Source organism: Anabrus simplex, chromosome 8 (assembly GCF_040414725.1).
Source record: "Anabrus simplex isolate iqAnaSimp1 chromosome 8, ASM4041472v1, whole genome shotgun sequence".
Lineage (NCBI taxonomy): Eukaryota > Metazoa > Arthropoda > Insecta > Orthoptera > Tettigoniidae > Anabrus > Anabrus simplex.
The window spans coordinates 156,914,573-156,929,128 of record NC_090272.1 but is presented as its reverse complement, the minus strand read 5'-3'; the positions used below and the strand labels follow the sequence as shown (position 1 = coordinate 156,929,128).

The following is a 14,556-nucleotide window of genomic DNA, read 5'->3' as shown; positions in this document are numbered from 1 at the left end:
AGGAGTTGGAAGGAAGCGGTCGTGGCCTTAAATAAGGTACAGCCCCAGTATTTGTCCGGTGAAGAAATGGGAAACCACGGAAAACCATCTTCAGATCTGCTGACGGTGGGATTCGAACCCACTATCACCCAGATGTAAGCTCACAGCTGTGCGCCCCTAACTGCACGGCCAACTCGCCTGGTTACCAAATGTATGGTGAAACATTATTTAGACAGACATGTCGAGTTCCAGTATTTTGATTTACGTTGTATTTTAAAGTCTTATGCTTCTCCTCCTCCTTCTCCTTGGCCTTTTTTGCCTATTTACTGGAGTCGGCACTTGATTTGGATTGCAACCGAGTGACTTTCTTTACTACAACACTATTTTTTTAAGAATGACTAAAGAAATGGAACTGGAATTACAGATAAGACTTCTTGCAGGTGAAATAAGTTACAGGATTGTGAGTGACCGCAAAGAGACCTCGACAATGTTGTAGCTGTACCTATTTTGAAACTTTGAAACTTCTCTTGATGTGTGATTAATAACACTGTAATAATAACATACATGCATCTTCATTAGAGACTGTTATGCCTGTCATCGTTCATTCTGCAGGCCTCTGTGAATTTGCTAATCACCGCCACAATCCTCTATTTGTAAATAATAATAATAATAATAATAATAATAATAATAATAATAATAATAATAATAATAATAATAATAAATGTCCGAAAATTTCACCAAAATCGATCCCTTTTATTTTAATAAAGAGTGATAGTTCTTTCTTTCCTCCCAGCACATGTACTTCAGGCCGTGTTGTGCTCACATTAATCGGGCTTACCTAACCATCTGAAAACGACTAAAAGTTTAGGGAACTGCACCTGGGTTGTACACCTTTCCACTGACTTGAAATCAACCAGCTGTTTCCTGTTATATTATATATAATATATCCACACCTCAGATTTCAACAATACATACAACAATGCATAATATATATTATATATACATATCTCATAAACAAGCATACGATAATAATGAACCCTACACTAATAAACCAAAGACTAGAATGTTTCCCACAAACATTTGAATATATTGTGCATAAAAAGATAAAAGTACGTGGTAAAACATGGTTCGTCTTCTTAATACATCATGCTAGTCCGTAATTAGAACATAGTTTCCAAATGCTGCACATTTATATGTAAAAAGTATCCACTATGGAAAAATCTCCAAGCTTCTACATCTAACGTATCAAATAAATTAATTCTGAATTACATGTAATAATGTATGTCTAGGGGTTGTGATATCTGTCTCAGTACAATAACATAGTTCGTAAATATCACTTAACAATGCATTAAGCCTACGACAAAAACACTTTGAGAATAATAAAATAATAAAGTTTGCACTTTCTATCACAAATCTTCAAAGAAATAATTGCAAATTATTACAGTATGGTAGTTATCAATATGGTGCTCAGTAAAATGCTTTGAAGATTATGCGAAAACATGAAAGTTGAAGTTAATTGAATGAACAATTTGAGACTGAATAAATGGCATAAAATACAGTAAGTTACTCAGGAAAAAATGAAAATGTAGCCTGCATGGGGACACAGTAATCTTAGGATTTTGAACAGATATGGAGGAATTAAAAACGAGAGTGAGTAACAGGATTCCGGTTAAGCAATTTAATCATCGCTCACTGCAAGCGGTTGAGCTAGGTCAGAATCAGAAGATGAATCACCACTCTCCCCATCATCATCGTCACTGGATTCCATATCACCTAAGCGTATGATAAAACTGTCAACTGCATCTTCCATTAACCCATCCTTTTCCCAGAACTTGTTTTCGAGGTTGATGACGTGTTGGTCGAATCCCTCCCAGTCAGCGGGTGTCACAGATGCGATAGCATTCGCCGTCACTTCCTGCAGCTTCGTTAACGAGATGTCACCCGAAATGTTCTGTTCTCGTACAGTTCTTTTGATTTTGGCCCAGGCCAGTTCGATAGCATTGAATTCGCACATGTAAGGAGGTAAGCGTAAAACCGTGTGCCCATGAAATCTCAGTAATTCATCGAACCGGTATTTTTTTTTTCAGGATCTTTGAACTTCTGGATCAGTTCAAACAGCTGACATTTCTTCAGAAAAATTCACTTTATTCTCTTTTAACCATTTCACCATATCACTTTTAGCATACAGAGAAGGTACTTTGTTTACTTCAGTACTGTGATAAGATGCATTGTCAATTACTATAACGCTTTCAGAGGGAAGATTAGCAAGAAGTTTTTCACTCACCCACTTATGAAAATTTACTCCATTCATTTGGCCATGGTAATCTCCTGTGGCCTTTCCTGCTCTAAAAATCAACTTTGCTCCATCAATAAACCCACTCTTAGAACCAGCATGGACAAGTATAAGCCTATTTGAAGAGCTTCTGTTGGTTGTTATGCCCTGAACACTGTCACTTTGCCAACACTTATTAAATGTCAGGTTATTGTCAACCCATGATTCATCAATATAAATGATGTTCCTGTTCTGAGAACGGTAAATTCTCATGCGTCTTAAATAGTTACTCCGCCAATAAACAATGTTTGGGCGCTCAATCAGTATTTTCCTGTTACTGGCGCATCTCTTCCACTTGAAACCCATATCATGTAACAACTTTCTTAGTGTGTGCACCTTCCAGGGAAAGTTAATTTTCGCTTGAATTGCCTTCAGCAGCTTCGGTGCTGTTGGAACTATTCTCAGCTTTACATAGAAGTCGTTTATGACGTCTCTTATGACTCCCCTATCAAATTCATCACAATGAAACTTATGTTCCTCTGATCTAGGCCTCTTTTTTCCTGGAGTACACAGTGAAGACTCACCAGCAGAAAGTCCTTCCTTTCGGATCTTTGAGATCGTTCGAACAGATACACCACTGTAATTAGCAGCCCGCAAGTTACTCTCAGTTACTAAGTACTTGAATTTTCCTTGTCTAGCTTCCTCATCACATTGGTTTGTAATATTCCTGATCACTTCTCTAGCTTCACTGTGAATTGTCTTTCCCTTCTTGCGTACGACAGACATTACGCTGTCTTTACAAAACAGTTACGCACAGAAATAACAAGAGAAATTAAGAGCAACATCAGTAACAAGAAATAAAAGGCAAACAACTGAGAAAGGAACACGAACGAACGAACGCAGAACAACACAACAGCAATGAACGCAGACACAGCTGGATTACAACTGACAAGATCGAAGAGCTGCCAGTAGAGGACAATATAAAGTCGCCTGGGTAGTAGCGGAGTTGCTATGGTAACCACTGCGTCACTGGCTCTGCCGGTGAAAACCCCTTCACCCCGTGCCACAGCAGGCATGTGCATTCTTCTGATCTCCGAACAATACCACTCATATCGTTTTAGGAGTGTTGGAAGTCTGGATGTACAATTATCAAGAACTCTGCTTATAAGTTGATCATCCAAGGTTTTCATGGACTCAGTGCTACTAGTGACCTTGGGAACATCAATCCTCTCAGTCTCATTGGGCTGAGGTTGTACATGACTATCTACAACATCGCCTGGATCACCGGGGTTCAACCCGGGCCTCAGAGTTCGAGACATCTCTACTTGCCGTCAATCCAGACAGTCCAGCTGCCTCTGTCTGGAGTATCTGGAGTCCCTGGAATCCCTGGAGTCTTCTGGAACGTGCTTCAACCAGCTTGCCTTGGTGAGCTGGAGAACCCGAGCCATACTATTGGAATACGAGGAAGACAATCCATTTCTACTTAGAGGTGATGTGCAAATTCATGACTTATTTGAATAAACTCTTGTGCAATCAGAGTCAAAGTTTTTCTGTAGATAGGACCCTACCTCCTGTACCGAGCCCTAGCTACAATTAATCCAGTTTTTCGCCCTGAGAACTATATTCATGCTACTTTAAAATTTAATCTGAGAGTCGGGCTCTTTTACTGGTACAATACACAGGGTAATTCGCCACCCCAAAAATGTAGTTTGTGTTCTGATGCAATCTAAGAAATACAGTTTTAAGATATCGATATGGGTAGTCAAACTGCTCAAAATGTTCGCCATTATTATCTGTGCATTGGAAAAAATTTTGACCACGGATTTGTATATATCATGACACAGTTCTGACTAATAATGAAAAATATTTTTCCTCTTTGTTAATCAAGCTGTTCAAATGTTCCATGTCTGTCGATTTGGTAGCAAAATGTATGTCCATCAACATCCGCCACATAGCGGAATAACAAGGCCTAAGGTCCAGTGACCCTATGGACCACTCAGTTGTACCGCGTCTGCATATCCATTCAGTGAAATTTTCATAAAGGAATTCGCGAACAATTAATCCAGTGATCTATTGCCAGATGTGTTGGTTCCTCATACTTAAAAAAAGGATTATTTTCTAGATTTATAAAATTTCCCTCCAACATATGCAAATAATTTACAGCGTTCACAATATCATAATGAGATACGAATCAAGCACACTGGAACTGCATATACCTGCCCATATTGTGACACCAGTAACATTTATTTTCTCTTGAAAGTGTGCAGCATGTGGGAATCTGGTCAGAGAGGTACGCACTTTTGCCTATTTATCATTTCGTTTAACTTGAAACATGATTCAGCAGGCTTTATTGCTCTCTGGCAGCAGTTAATCAAACGAGGATATGTCACAGCTGGAGTCGATTCGTAGTGACCGTCAACTGAATGTCGACCTTATAGGGGAATAAGAGGCTTATGCCGGGTACTGTATTTCTTAGATTTACTTGTAATTCTATGAATGTCTAGTATATTTTCACACATTCAAAGTGTTCACTTACAGTACTCTTAAACCTTAGATATCTATTTTAATAAAACTGTACTTCAATTCCTCATTTCCAATAAACTATGTTTTAAAATTCAAAATTTTGAAAATTACTTAATGTGATTATACGTAATAACCACTTGTCCTGTGTGATTGCCATTTATGTATATTTGCCGTAATAAATATATCTAGGATTTTATTAATTCATAGAGATCGTTCATCTGTATAAATAACACGTAGCATTTATATATGTCAGTTTTGTAACATAGTTGCGGAACTGAATGAAACCTTGCCGTCACCTAACACACAGCATGGTTTATCCTGTGACACGGACGGTCATCATTTTATTTCTCTTGTTTTATTGCAATGCTCTACTGTAACTGTCGTCCAGTCGGATACAGTAGCTTCTGTAAGGCAATTAGCATTTCAGGTCTGCGCAACTGATCACAGCATATTTAATTAGTCTTCATTCTGTTTGTCCTTCGCCCAGCAGACAAATTAATTAAGAGACACACAGTGGACATAATTAGAACAACAAACCTGACTCTGTTCAAATTCATTCCAATGAGACATTGTCTATACTTGCCTTTCAACACGTCTTCGTACTTCTGTCAACTACAAGTTAAAATAATTATGAACGAGGTTTCGAATTATGATGGCTTTGATTCACTATTAATAAAAATAATTGTTCATATGATTTTAAATATCGTAATTTTAATTCTACTTGTTACGTATTGTATTTAAAGATAAAATATATTTTCATTTTTCGAAGTGTAAGATCTACGTATTGTGGGACGGGGAATTTCTCCACAATTGTTGAATTAAATTACTACCTTCATTGTACAACCTCCCGAAGTTATCACCACCTTGACGAAGGCAAAATATATTTTGCCGGGTGTTTATTGGAGGCTTGCGTGGTCAAATGACCCTTAGAGCTATGCCGGCGGGAGCATCTGCTCCTGGTAGGGCCACCCAAGCCGAGCAGGTCTAAGGTGATGATCCAGATTAAGAGTGATACCCTGGTCCTCCAAGTTGGGGGTTGAGCGTAGGGTTAACTCCCCTACCTCGTAAAAAAACAACTGTTACGGATACCTTAAGAATGAATAAAGCAGGACTGGAAAACTTGGTGACGAACCGGCGAGAAAATCGGCTACCTTAGAAAGTTAGAAGTTAAACGTTGGAGAAGAAAAGCTGAGGACCGAGGTGGATGGAGGCAGGTGTTAAAGGAGGCCAAGGACCTACAAGGACTGTAGCGCCGACCAGTATGTAAGTAAGTAAGTACATTGTACAAAGTTCCTGTGAAGACCTATTAATTTCACGAACATTATAGCCTTCTAGATCTCCCGACTTCACGCCACTAGATTTCCCTTTTGGATTTACCTTAAAGATAGCGTTTATCTTAATCGGCCAAGACTAGTTGACGATTTGAAGAAGGATATTGTCACCGAAATCAACTATATTGATCCAGATGTACTGCAGTGTTCTGACAGAAACACGCAACGATGTCTACAGACAGGAGGAGGTCATTTGCAACATCAACTGAAGGGCAAGCAATTTTCTTACAAGCATTGTAAATTAGAAATGTATCGTATGTTTATTGCAGTCACCAAACAAAATTGAAACAGTATTAGAAACACTCGTTTTATGTGAAAGACTCTGTTATATTCAGAGGATTTGGCTATCTGATTTGTAAACCACTTCCGTGAGGAAGCCAACGGAAGAAGATCCCACTCCTTATTTCCCCAAACCTCTTCAAATACCCCCGGATTATCTACAGAAATTTATGGTGGAACTGTTGTGGATCTGATCAGCCTTCGTGCCGTGGATTATGCATAATGTATTAGTAGAAGCATAAACAACATTAGTCCATAAAGATAAATTTTACAGGAGAAACCTAAAACGACTTAACATCAAAATGGGGAGCACTGGAGTGTCTAATAATAATAATGCTACTTGCTTTACGTCCCACTAACTACTTTTACGGTTTTCGGAGACGCCGATGTGCCGGAATTTTGTCCCGCAGGAGTTCTTTTACGTGCCAGTAAATCTACCGACACGAGGCTGACATATTTGAGCACCTTCAAATATCACCGGAATGAGCCAGGATCGAACCTGCCAAGTTGGGGTCAGAAGGCCAGCGCCTCAACCGCCTGAGCCACTCAGCCAGGCACTGGAGTGTCTTCAATTTGTTCAGTACTAAGCCCCAGTGTTTGCTTACTGTTCCTAAAGAGAGCGAGATGATTCTGTTTATTGTTGCTGCTCAACAATGTTTAAATATTGTGGACTTATCTTGTTATTACAAGTTAAAAGTTTTGGTACGAAATGTTACGCCTATAATGTATCAAAACCATTTTATTATCACTGTTTAATTATTGAATTTACTAAATGTTAATTTGTAGTGTATGCCTTTGCTGGCGAGATGTAGTGTTTATAGTGCACTATGTCTTCTGGTATGGGCTATATCAAATTTGTTACTTTCATTGACCTGTCTCAGTCTCATACTTGGCTTTGACAATATGAAAGTGACTGAGGTATGAGTGATGCTAGTAATACCATTCCGCATCCGGGAGATAGTAGGTTCGAATCCCACTATCGGCAGCCCTGAAAATGGTTTTCCGTGGTTTCCCATTTTCACACCAGGCAAATGCTGGGGCTGTACCTTAATTAAGGCCACGGCCGCTTCCTTCCAATTCCTAAGCCTTTCCTATCCCATCGTCGCCATAAGACCTATCTGTGTCGGTGCGACGTAAAGCCCCTAGCAAAAAAAAAAAAAGTAATACCATTCCTTATGCAGCCAGTCCCTGTTATGAATGGTGTGAAAATATCGCTCATAGGGTCGGTTGGTGCATGCATTTCAGTGGGCTTGGCAGAATGATATATAATAGCAACGGCTGGCTCGGTGAGGAAAGCAACGGGAAACTACCTCACTCCTCATTTCCCTAGTACGTCTCTTCAGTGACGCCTAGGCTGTTTATGACAGCTGTTGGCGGAGTTACAGAGGATCAAACCAGCCTTCGGGCTGACTACCCAACATACATACACAATTTGTTGTGGGTATATCTGGAATGTTTTATAAAAATGGTAAATTAATAGAACTAGTAAAGCAGAAGTAGAAAATAAGAAAGTGGCAGGTTTGTGTTTCGATTACATACAAAACGTCCCGATTCCACAGGTGCCTGTCCAGGAAGCATTTTATCTACGCTAGCACATTAATGCATTCCGCGTCACAGACCTGAAGAGCAATGATTCAAAATTATTTGTATACCACCCAATGAAGTTTGCTCTTTTCTTTTTTCCTTTTCGTTGTCTACTTCAAAACAGAGCTGCCAGAATGTATTACAGAACTGAACTTTTTTTTCCTGATGGATGTTCTTCTCAGTACGAATAATAAAATTGTTAGGGCAATGAAATGTTTCGTACATACTAGCAGGTTCGGAGATACTTCTCACCTGTGTGTGAACATTCATTTCTACCATGTGACGGTACATTTGCTGGTATCAGAAGGTAAATATGAAGAAATTACAGAATATATCATAGGGATATATCCTTTTTTTAAATTCGTTGTTTTTGTGTCAAAATATGTTTTTGCTATTTAAGAATGCTTGGGCAAAAAGGGATTCGTGTTTTTAAGCATCCATCGATTCAACTACATTCATAGTTACTTCATTTCCTGGTATCAGGGTCGGTCTGTACGGTTCTACAAGGGGTTCTTTGATCTTGCGTTACAACTTATGCACTTTGAGTGGTGTTGTATGATAAATCCGTTATTTACATTGGCTAACATATTTTTAAACAAGTTTTATACTAATAGAAAGTAACATCAATATTGCACATTTTTTCAGTAATAAAGAGTACATACGTTTTCTTTTTCTTGTATAAGAATTCCAGATAGGTACTGTAAGGAGGAGAGATTGTGAAAGAGTGTTCGGTTCACCCGGAAGGACGTTGGTTCGATCCCTATCCAAAAAGTCGGGAACTTTAATAAAGAGATTTTCACTGCCAGAGAGGCACGTGGCCATGATGTTCACTTAGTCTACATCGGAAAAGGAATACCAGGTTAATTTCCGTGGATAATTTTAACTACTCTACCCCACTTAAGTTACGGATAGTTGAAATCTTTACTTTTCACTCCCCTAAGAGCCTTCATGGCTTGAGCGGAGACTGCTTTGCTTTCTCGTACGGAGGAATTTAGGTTGAAGGAACGATTTATATATATAGTTCATAAGTGATAGGCACAAGAGAACGAAATAAGTGCGGACACTGGTCGTAGAGGAAATCGTCTGAGTGATATGCTCCGAACTTGAAGTTACAAGCGCCGTTTCACGCTTGCAGAAGAATAGTTATAAGTCAACTAATAGCAGACATCATAGTCATCCTTACATTACTGATTTTGTTGTCAAAATGTTTTTGTTGGCCGTGCATTCGATATTTCTTTGTCTCCATTTATGATAAGTGTGTAGTAATAATTGACGTTCGCAAACCCCCTCCCTTTCCAAACACATGATGGACTTGATGTATAGAATGTTGCAGACGAACCTCTCTCTTTCAAATACTTCAAGCAACTACAGTAGCAACTTATGTTGAACGACTGATAGAATTATCATTAGTTCTACGACGAATTTTCAAGTTTTTTGCTTTATTTTTATAGTTGTACTTATACATCTGCGCATAAACCGTACTCCTTTTAGACACACATAATGACAATCCATTAATCTAAATACTATCCTAGAATGAAAATATCTTTTACCCGGTTCACATTCATAACTAAATGTCTTTGTTGAAGGATTTTGTGTGTGTTGTTCAACAGTATTGACTCCAATGTGATTTGTTAAGAAGGAAGCCATACTTTCAATTGTCGATTCAACTAAATTTAACTGAAAAGCTTGTATATCAAGGAACACTCAGTATTTGGAAATATTTATATTTCGGTCTAAACACCTAGGAATTTGAAATTTGTTACTTACCTTAATGGATTCTGATGATGTTCTTTAAGAACAAAAAATGTCATTTTTAGTAATAGTGTGTAATTTTGTTCCTTGTTTAATAATGTGTGTGTTTTTTTTACAGATATGTTATAGTGTAGTATGTATATTTAACTTGTGTGTTCGACAGAATGAACAGCTTTTAAGTTACGTTTACTTCAATGTGATGTTTATTGGAGTAGACAAGTTGATAAATGGTAGAAGTGCCACGTAGTTATGTCTCATTTAGAATGGAGTTTGTTGTTATCCGTTTTCTGTTTCATTGTGTTTCTAGAGGAGGCAGAGAGAGAGAGAGAGAGAGAGAGAGAGAGAGAGAAAAGGCGGATGTGTGCTCGACTACGCAATCCCTCTTTGTGTATTATAAAACTAATTTCATTCCGCGTAAAATAAAATGCAGTATTATGATGAATCACATGAAAACAAACACGTTATTTGTGACATTCATTACCGTTCTTGTCGGAGAAAGGGAAAGAATAAAACCCAGCTTGTATAATGAGAATTTATATCGCTGTCTTCCGTCTAAGCGCGTGGTTGATTGAAAAGCCCAGTACCACATACGCCTTAATTTTTTTTTTGCTAAGATCTACTTATTTCATGTTTCCAATTGTATGGCTGGCATTAATTGACGTAAATTGAAGTTTGAAGAGAAAAAGAACTAAGTCATACGTACAAACTCTTCCGTACTAAGCATCACCTCGTTTTTTAAATAGATTAAAACACGCTTCAGATTTTTTCAGAAACTTTTCATGATGAATTATGTATACGTAGAATGATACGAAATAAATAAACAAAGGAGATATTTATCTTTTCCGGACACGTCTACTAGCCTTCTCTCAATTCATTCCGACAGGTGAACAAAAAAATCCTTACGAAACTAACATCCTGAAAGGATGTAACAAGAATCCCATATTTCACGTTAAAATATTTGCTATATCTGTCCGTCTCCTTGGCTGAATGGTCAGCGTACTGACCTTCGGTTAAGAGGGTCGCGGGTTCGATTCCCGGCCGGACTGAGAGTTTTACCTGGGTACAATTAGTTCCTCTAGCTCTAGCACTGGATGTTTTTGTTTGTCGTAATACGCTTCTGTTTATCTATATACAGAACACTACTAATCACCACAGAAAAATGCGATAGTAAATAGATCCATCCAGTAAGGTTGGCTTCAGGAAGGGCATCCCACCGTAAAACTGGACCAGATCCATGTCAAGTACCGACCCCAGTAACTTGAGAAGAAGGAGAACTATGCTTTGTGTGTCCGACTCGTTAGCAGAAAGTCGGAGTAGATAACTTCTTTTCGGAGTGTTCCGGGTTCGATTCCCGCTCGGAATGCGGATTTTAGCGGCGTATGATTAGTTCCTTTGTCTCTGGGCTGGGTGTTTATATTCGTCTTAAAAAACACTTCACTTCATATTCATACAACACACCACACTACCAACCACTATTGACACATGCGCTAGTAAGTACATCCTTTCACTTAGGGTTGCTGTGAGGGAGGGCATCCGGCTGTAAAACTTGGTCAAATAATTAGGAAAAGGAAGAATAAGAACATATATATTCAACGAAAAGATGCGCTAAAGGGTAAAATTGCCAATTCTTATGATTATACAAGATCATCCAGTAAAGCTAAAAACATCAGCAGCATTCATAGATCTGTCTGCAGCATATATGACATTGTTTGGAGAAAAGGAGTTGTTTACAAAATATTAAACGTAGTACCCTGTAGTAAACATAATAAATAGTTTTATGAGTAACAGGCTGTCCACGGTACATCTCAACAACGAAACCAGCAGGCAGTTCAAACTAAACAACGGTCTGCCACAAGGATCTGTTCTTGCACTAATCCTTTTCAACCTTTATTTGTACGCCATGCCGCAAAGATCCAGCAGAAAATTTGGGTGTGCTGATGACTGTACCATGACCACACAACACTGATCCTTTACTGTGACTGAAGAAACGTTGACGACTAATCGGGTCATACTGGCAGACTACTTCAGAAAATGGAAACTTTCCCCTAATATGACAAAATCTGAAGTAAGTTGGTTCCATCTGAGTTACAAGTTTGCTGTCTTAAGTGGCGTACAGCTTCACCACAATAAACATCCTAAATATCTGGGTGTGACAGTGGACAGATCCTTGACCTACCCTCAACACCAATTTCAGACTTCAGCTAAACTAGGAGCAAGAAGCAATATCCTGCGTAAACTGACGGTCACTTCATGGGGCGCTCATACAAATGTACTCCGGACGACTGCACATGGCCTAGTTTACTCTCTGGCTGAATATTGTGCTCCAGATTGGCTCAACAGTTGCCTTGCCAAGAAGATTAATGTCCAGTTGAACCAGACTATGAGTCTGATATCTGGGACCATTAAATCCACCGCAGTTTATTGGTTACCAACTCTCAGTGATTCTGCTCCTCCACATCTTAGGAGACAAAACAGCTTAATCCGAGAATGTACAAAAAATGAGTCCAACCTACAGTTACCAATCAATGCTGATATTTCAGATCATATACTATTACATCATGCTTCAGGAAATCCACCGATATCAGCAGGATTGATTTACTAAGTAAACAACTTCAAGCTTCAGCAGAATTGGATTGAAGAATGGTCCACCAAGCCCCTCCACAATGGCTACGAGTTAAACAGCATAGTAAGAAAAACCGGGATTCCAGCTACCCCGTCGGTTATGGACCCGATTAAACCGGATACGAACTAATCATGGACTCTGTGCTGCCGTGGCATATGAATGGGGTTGGAAACCACCAGCTGCCTGCGACTGTGAGAATGACCGTCAGACAATCTACCACATCGCCTTTGAGTGTCCTATCAGGTGTTACCCAGGCGAGAGACGAGATTTTATTGATGCGACACCTAATGTAATTGAATGGTTCAACAACCTGGACTGTAATTTATAAGGGCTGCTGGAAAGTGTCCATAATCAGCTTATTTTTCTTTTCTTTGTTTATAGCCCATAGTTTTGTATTGTATGTAAGTCATACGCTAAATAAATAAATAATCCAGTGATCTGATGAATGGACAAACACCGGAACTGCTTCGGTTGATAGGCCTTCGATAACTGCCATCCGTATTACCCAAGAGTCGATTGTAGCAACTCTAGAGTGCAACTATAATATAATTAAAAAATAATAATATTGTTATTGCTTTTTACGTCCCACTAACTACGTTTTAGGTTTTCGGAGATGCCGAGGTGTGGGAGTGGCCGATTTGGAAATGATGAAAAGCATGTCAAAAGGCATTATTTCATTGATAGCGTTGCCCGTCTTATTCAACATTATGACCTGGCACGAATTATTAGTATTTACTCACTCAGGGTAATTGGGTTTTCCGTTTAATGTGTTGGACGGCTGAACAGAAAAGTACGGAAATGAATGGCAATTTGTTTTTTCTAAAATGCGAAAGAGGAATGTGCTTTGGCCATTTAATTTTTGGTGCAAAGTGTTCCTTTTTGTTCGTCGCCATAAGACCTATCTGTGTCGATGCGACGTAAAGCCCCTAGCAAAAAAAAAATGTTCCTTTTTGTTTCATTTCGAAATTAGAGTGCTGAATTAGTTCGTTTTCTAGAGTGGTAGAACGTACAGCCAACAGTGCGTGACGTTCGAATATCTTTTGAAAGGAGAAGAACCATCACGAACGTGTTACATCTTCATTACTTCTGACAAGCTCAAAATTACGTCTTGAATTTAAAAAAATCACATCGCTTAAGAATGGAGACCTTGTATGTAACAAAAACTTGATGTTTCAGGAGAGTGAAGAAACTGTTCAAAAACAGTTGTTCGAATTAAATTAAATTTGATATTGATTAGTACGCAAAATTAATTGTGCTTTTTTAATGCTTTTCATTTTACGCTTGCGAGGTATTTGTAAGACAAGCGTCATAGTATACAGTACAGTATGAATTTGCGGTGTAGGTTCATTGTAAACAGTTCTATTGGATATATTGTTTCGTGGTGTTCACAAAACGATTCGAAGTCTTCGTATAGCCACAACGAACACTAAATTGCAGATATGAGGTCTCCGTTGTTAAGCAACTATGTGTTAAATTTTGACTTACATGGTGTTAATGCTGCTGATGTCCTGTTCAAGTTTCACACACCACACTCTAGATCACAATCAGTTAAACTGCGTACTCCCTGTTCTCGGTCGACCCTGACTGCCGCGCCAACGTAATTGGGCAATCTCGCCCGCTGTCAAGTGTAATATGATGGCATAGCCGGGCTGCTTCATCCTTCCAGTAGCTCCCATTCTGTGCACCATCTCCAGCTACTGGGGATACTGCAAGTGGGATAGGTCTTCTTAATTTTTCATTCACGGAATGCCTCAACAATCTCAGAGATTGTTCGCTTCTAATATATTTTTTCTTCCTTCCCATCCGCCCTCTTGTCTTCCTAATTTTCTACTTCATATCCTTCCCCTCTTTTATGATCTGTTCTCTTCTACACTGTTACATTCCCGTACTTTCTTTCTACCCATTTTGTCATGCCTCTCCTCTTAATTACGAGTTACGTTTATTCGTATCGGGCCGATGACCTAGATGTTAAACTACTTTAAACAACAAAGAAGCATTTCTTCGTATCCTTTCCTTTTATCATTGATAATAAAAATAGTACAACTAACGTCGATTAGTTTCAGTAGATACATCATCTATCTTCCACACAGTAATTTTTTTCAAGTCTTTAATTTACTCCCTTCTTCTTCTTCTTCCTCTGGTGCAGTCTTCTCACACAAGCTTGTCGACCATCAGAGTGTAATGTTTTCTGTTTAGTGTTTCCCGTAGGAGAG

At 38.8% G+C, this 14,556-nt stretch overlaps 1 protein-coding gene across 1 annotated transcript in view; it reads right to left on the bottom strand.

Annotated features, from left to right (window-relative positions):
- The window catches only part of LOC136879232 (leucine-rich repeat-containing protein 15), a 600,790-nt gene extending 586,903 nt beyond the window's left edge, over positions 1-13,887 (bottom strand). The window contains exon 1 of the mRNA XM_068228996.1: positions 13,829-13,887. The gene's annotated coding sequence lies outside the window, so the exon portion shown is untranslated. The remainder of the gene's footprint in view (positions 1-13,828) is intronic.
- Between the last annotated feature and the right edge of the window lie 669 nt (positions 13,888-14,556).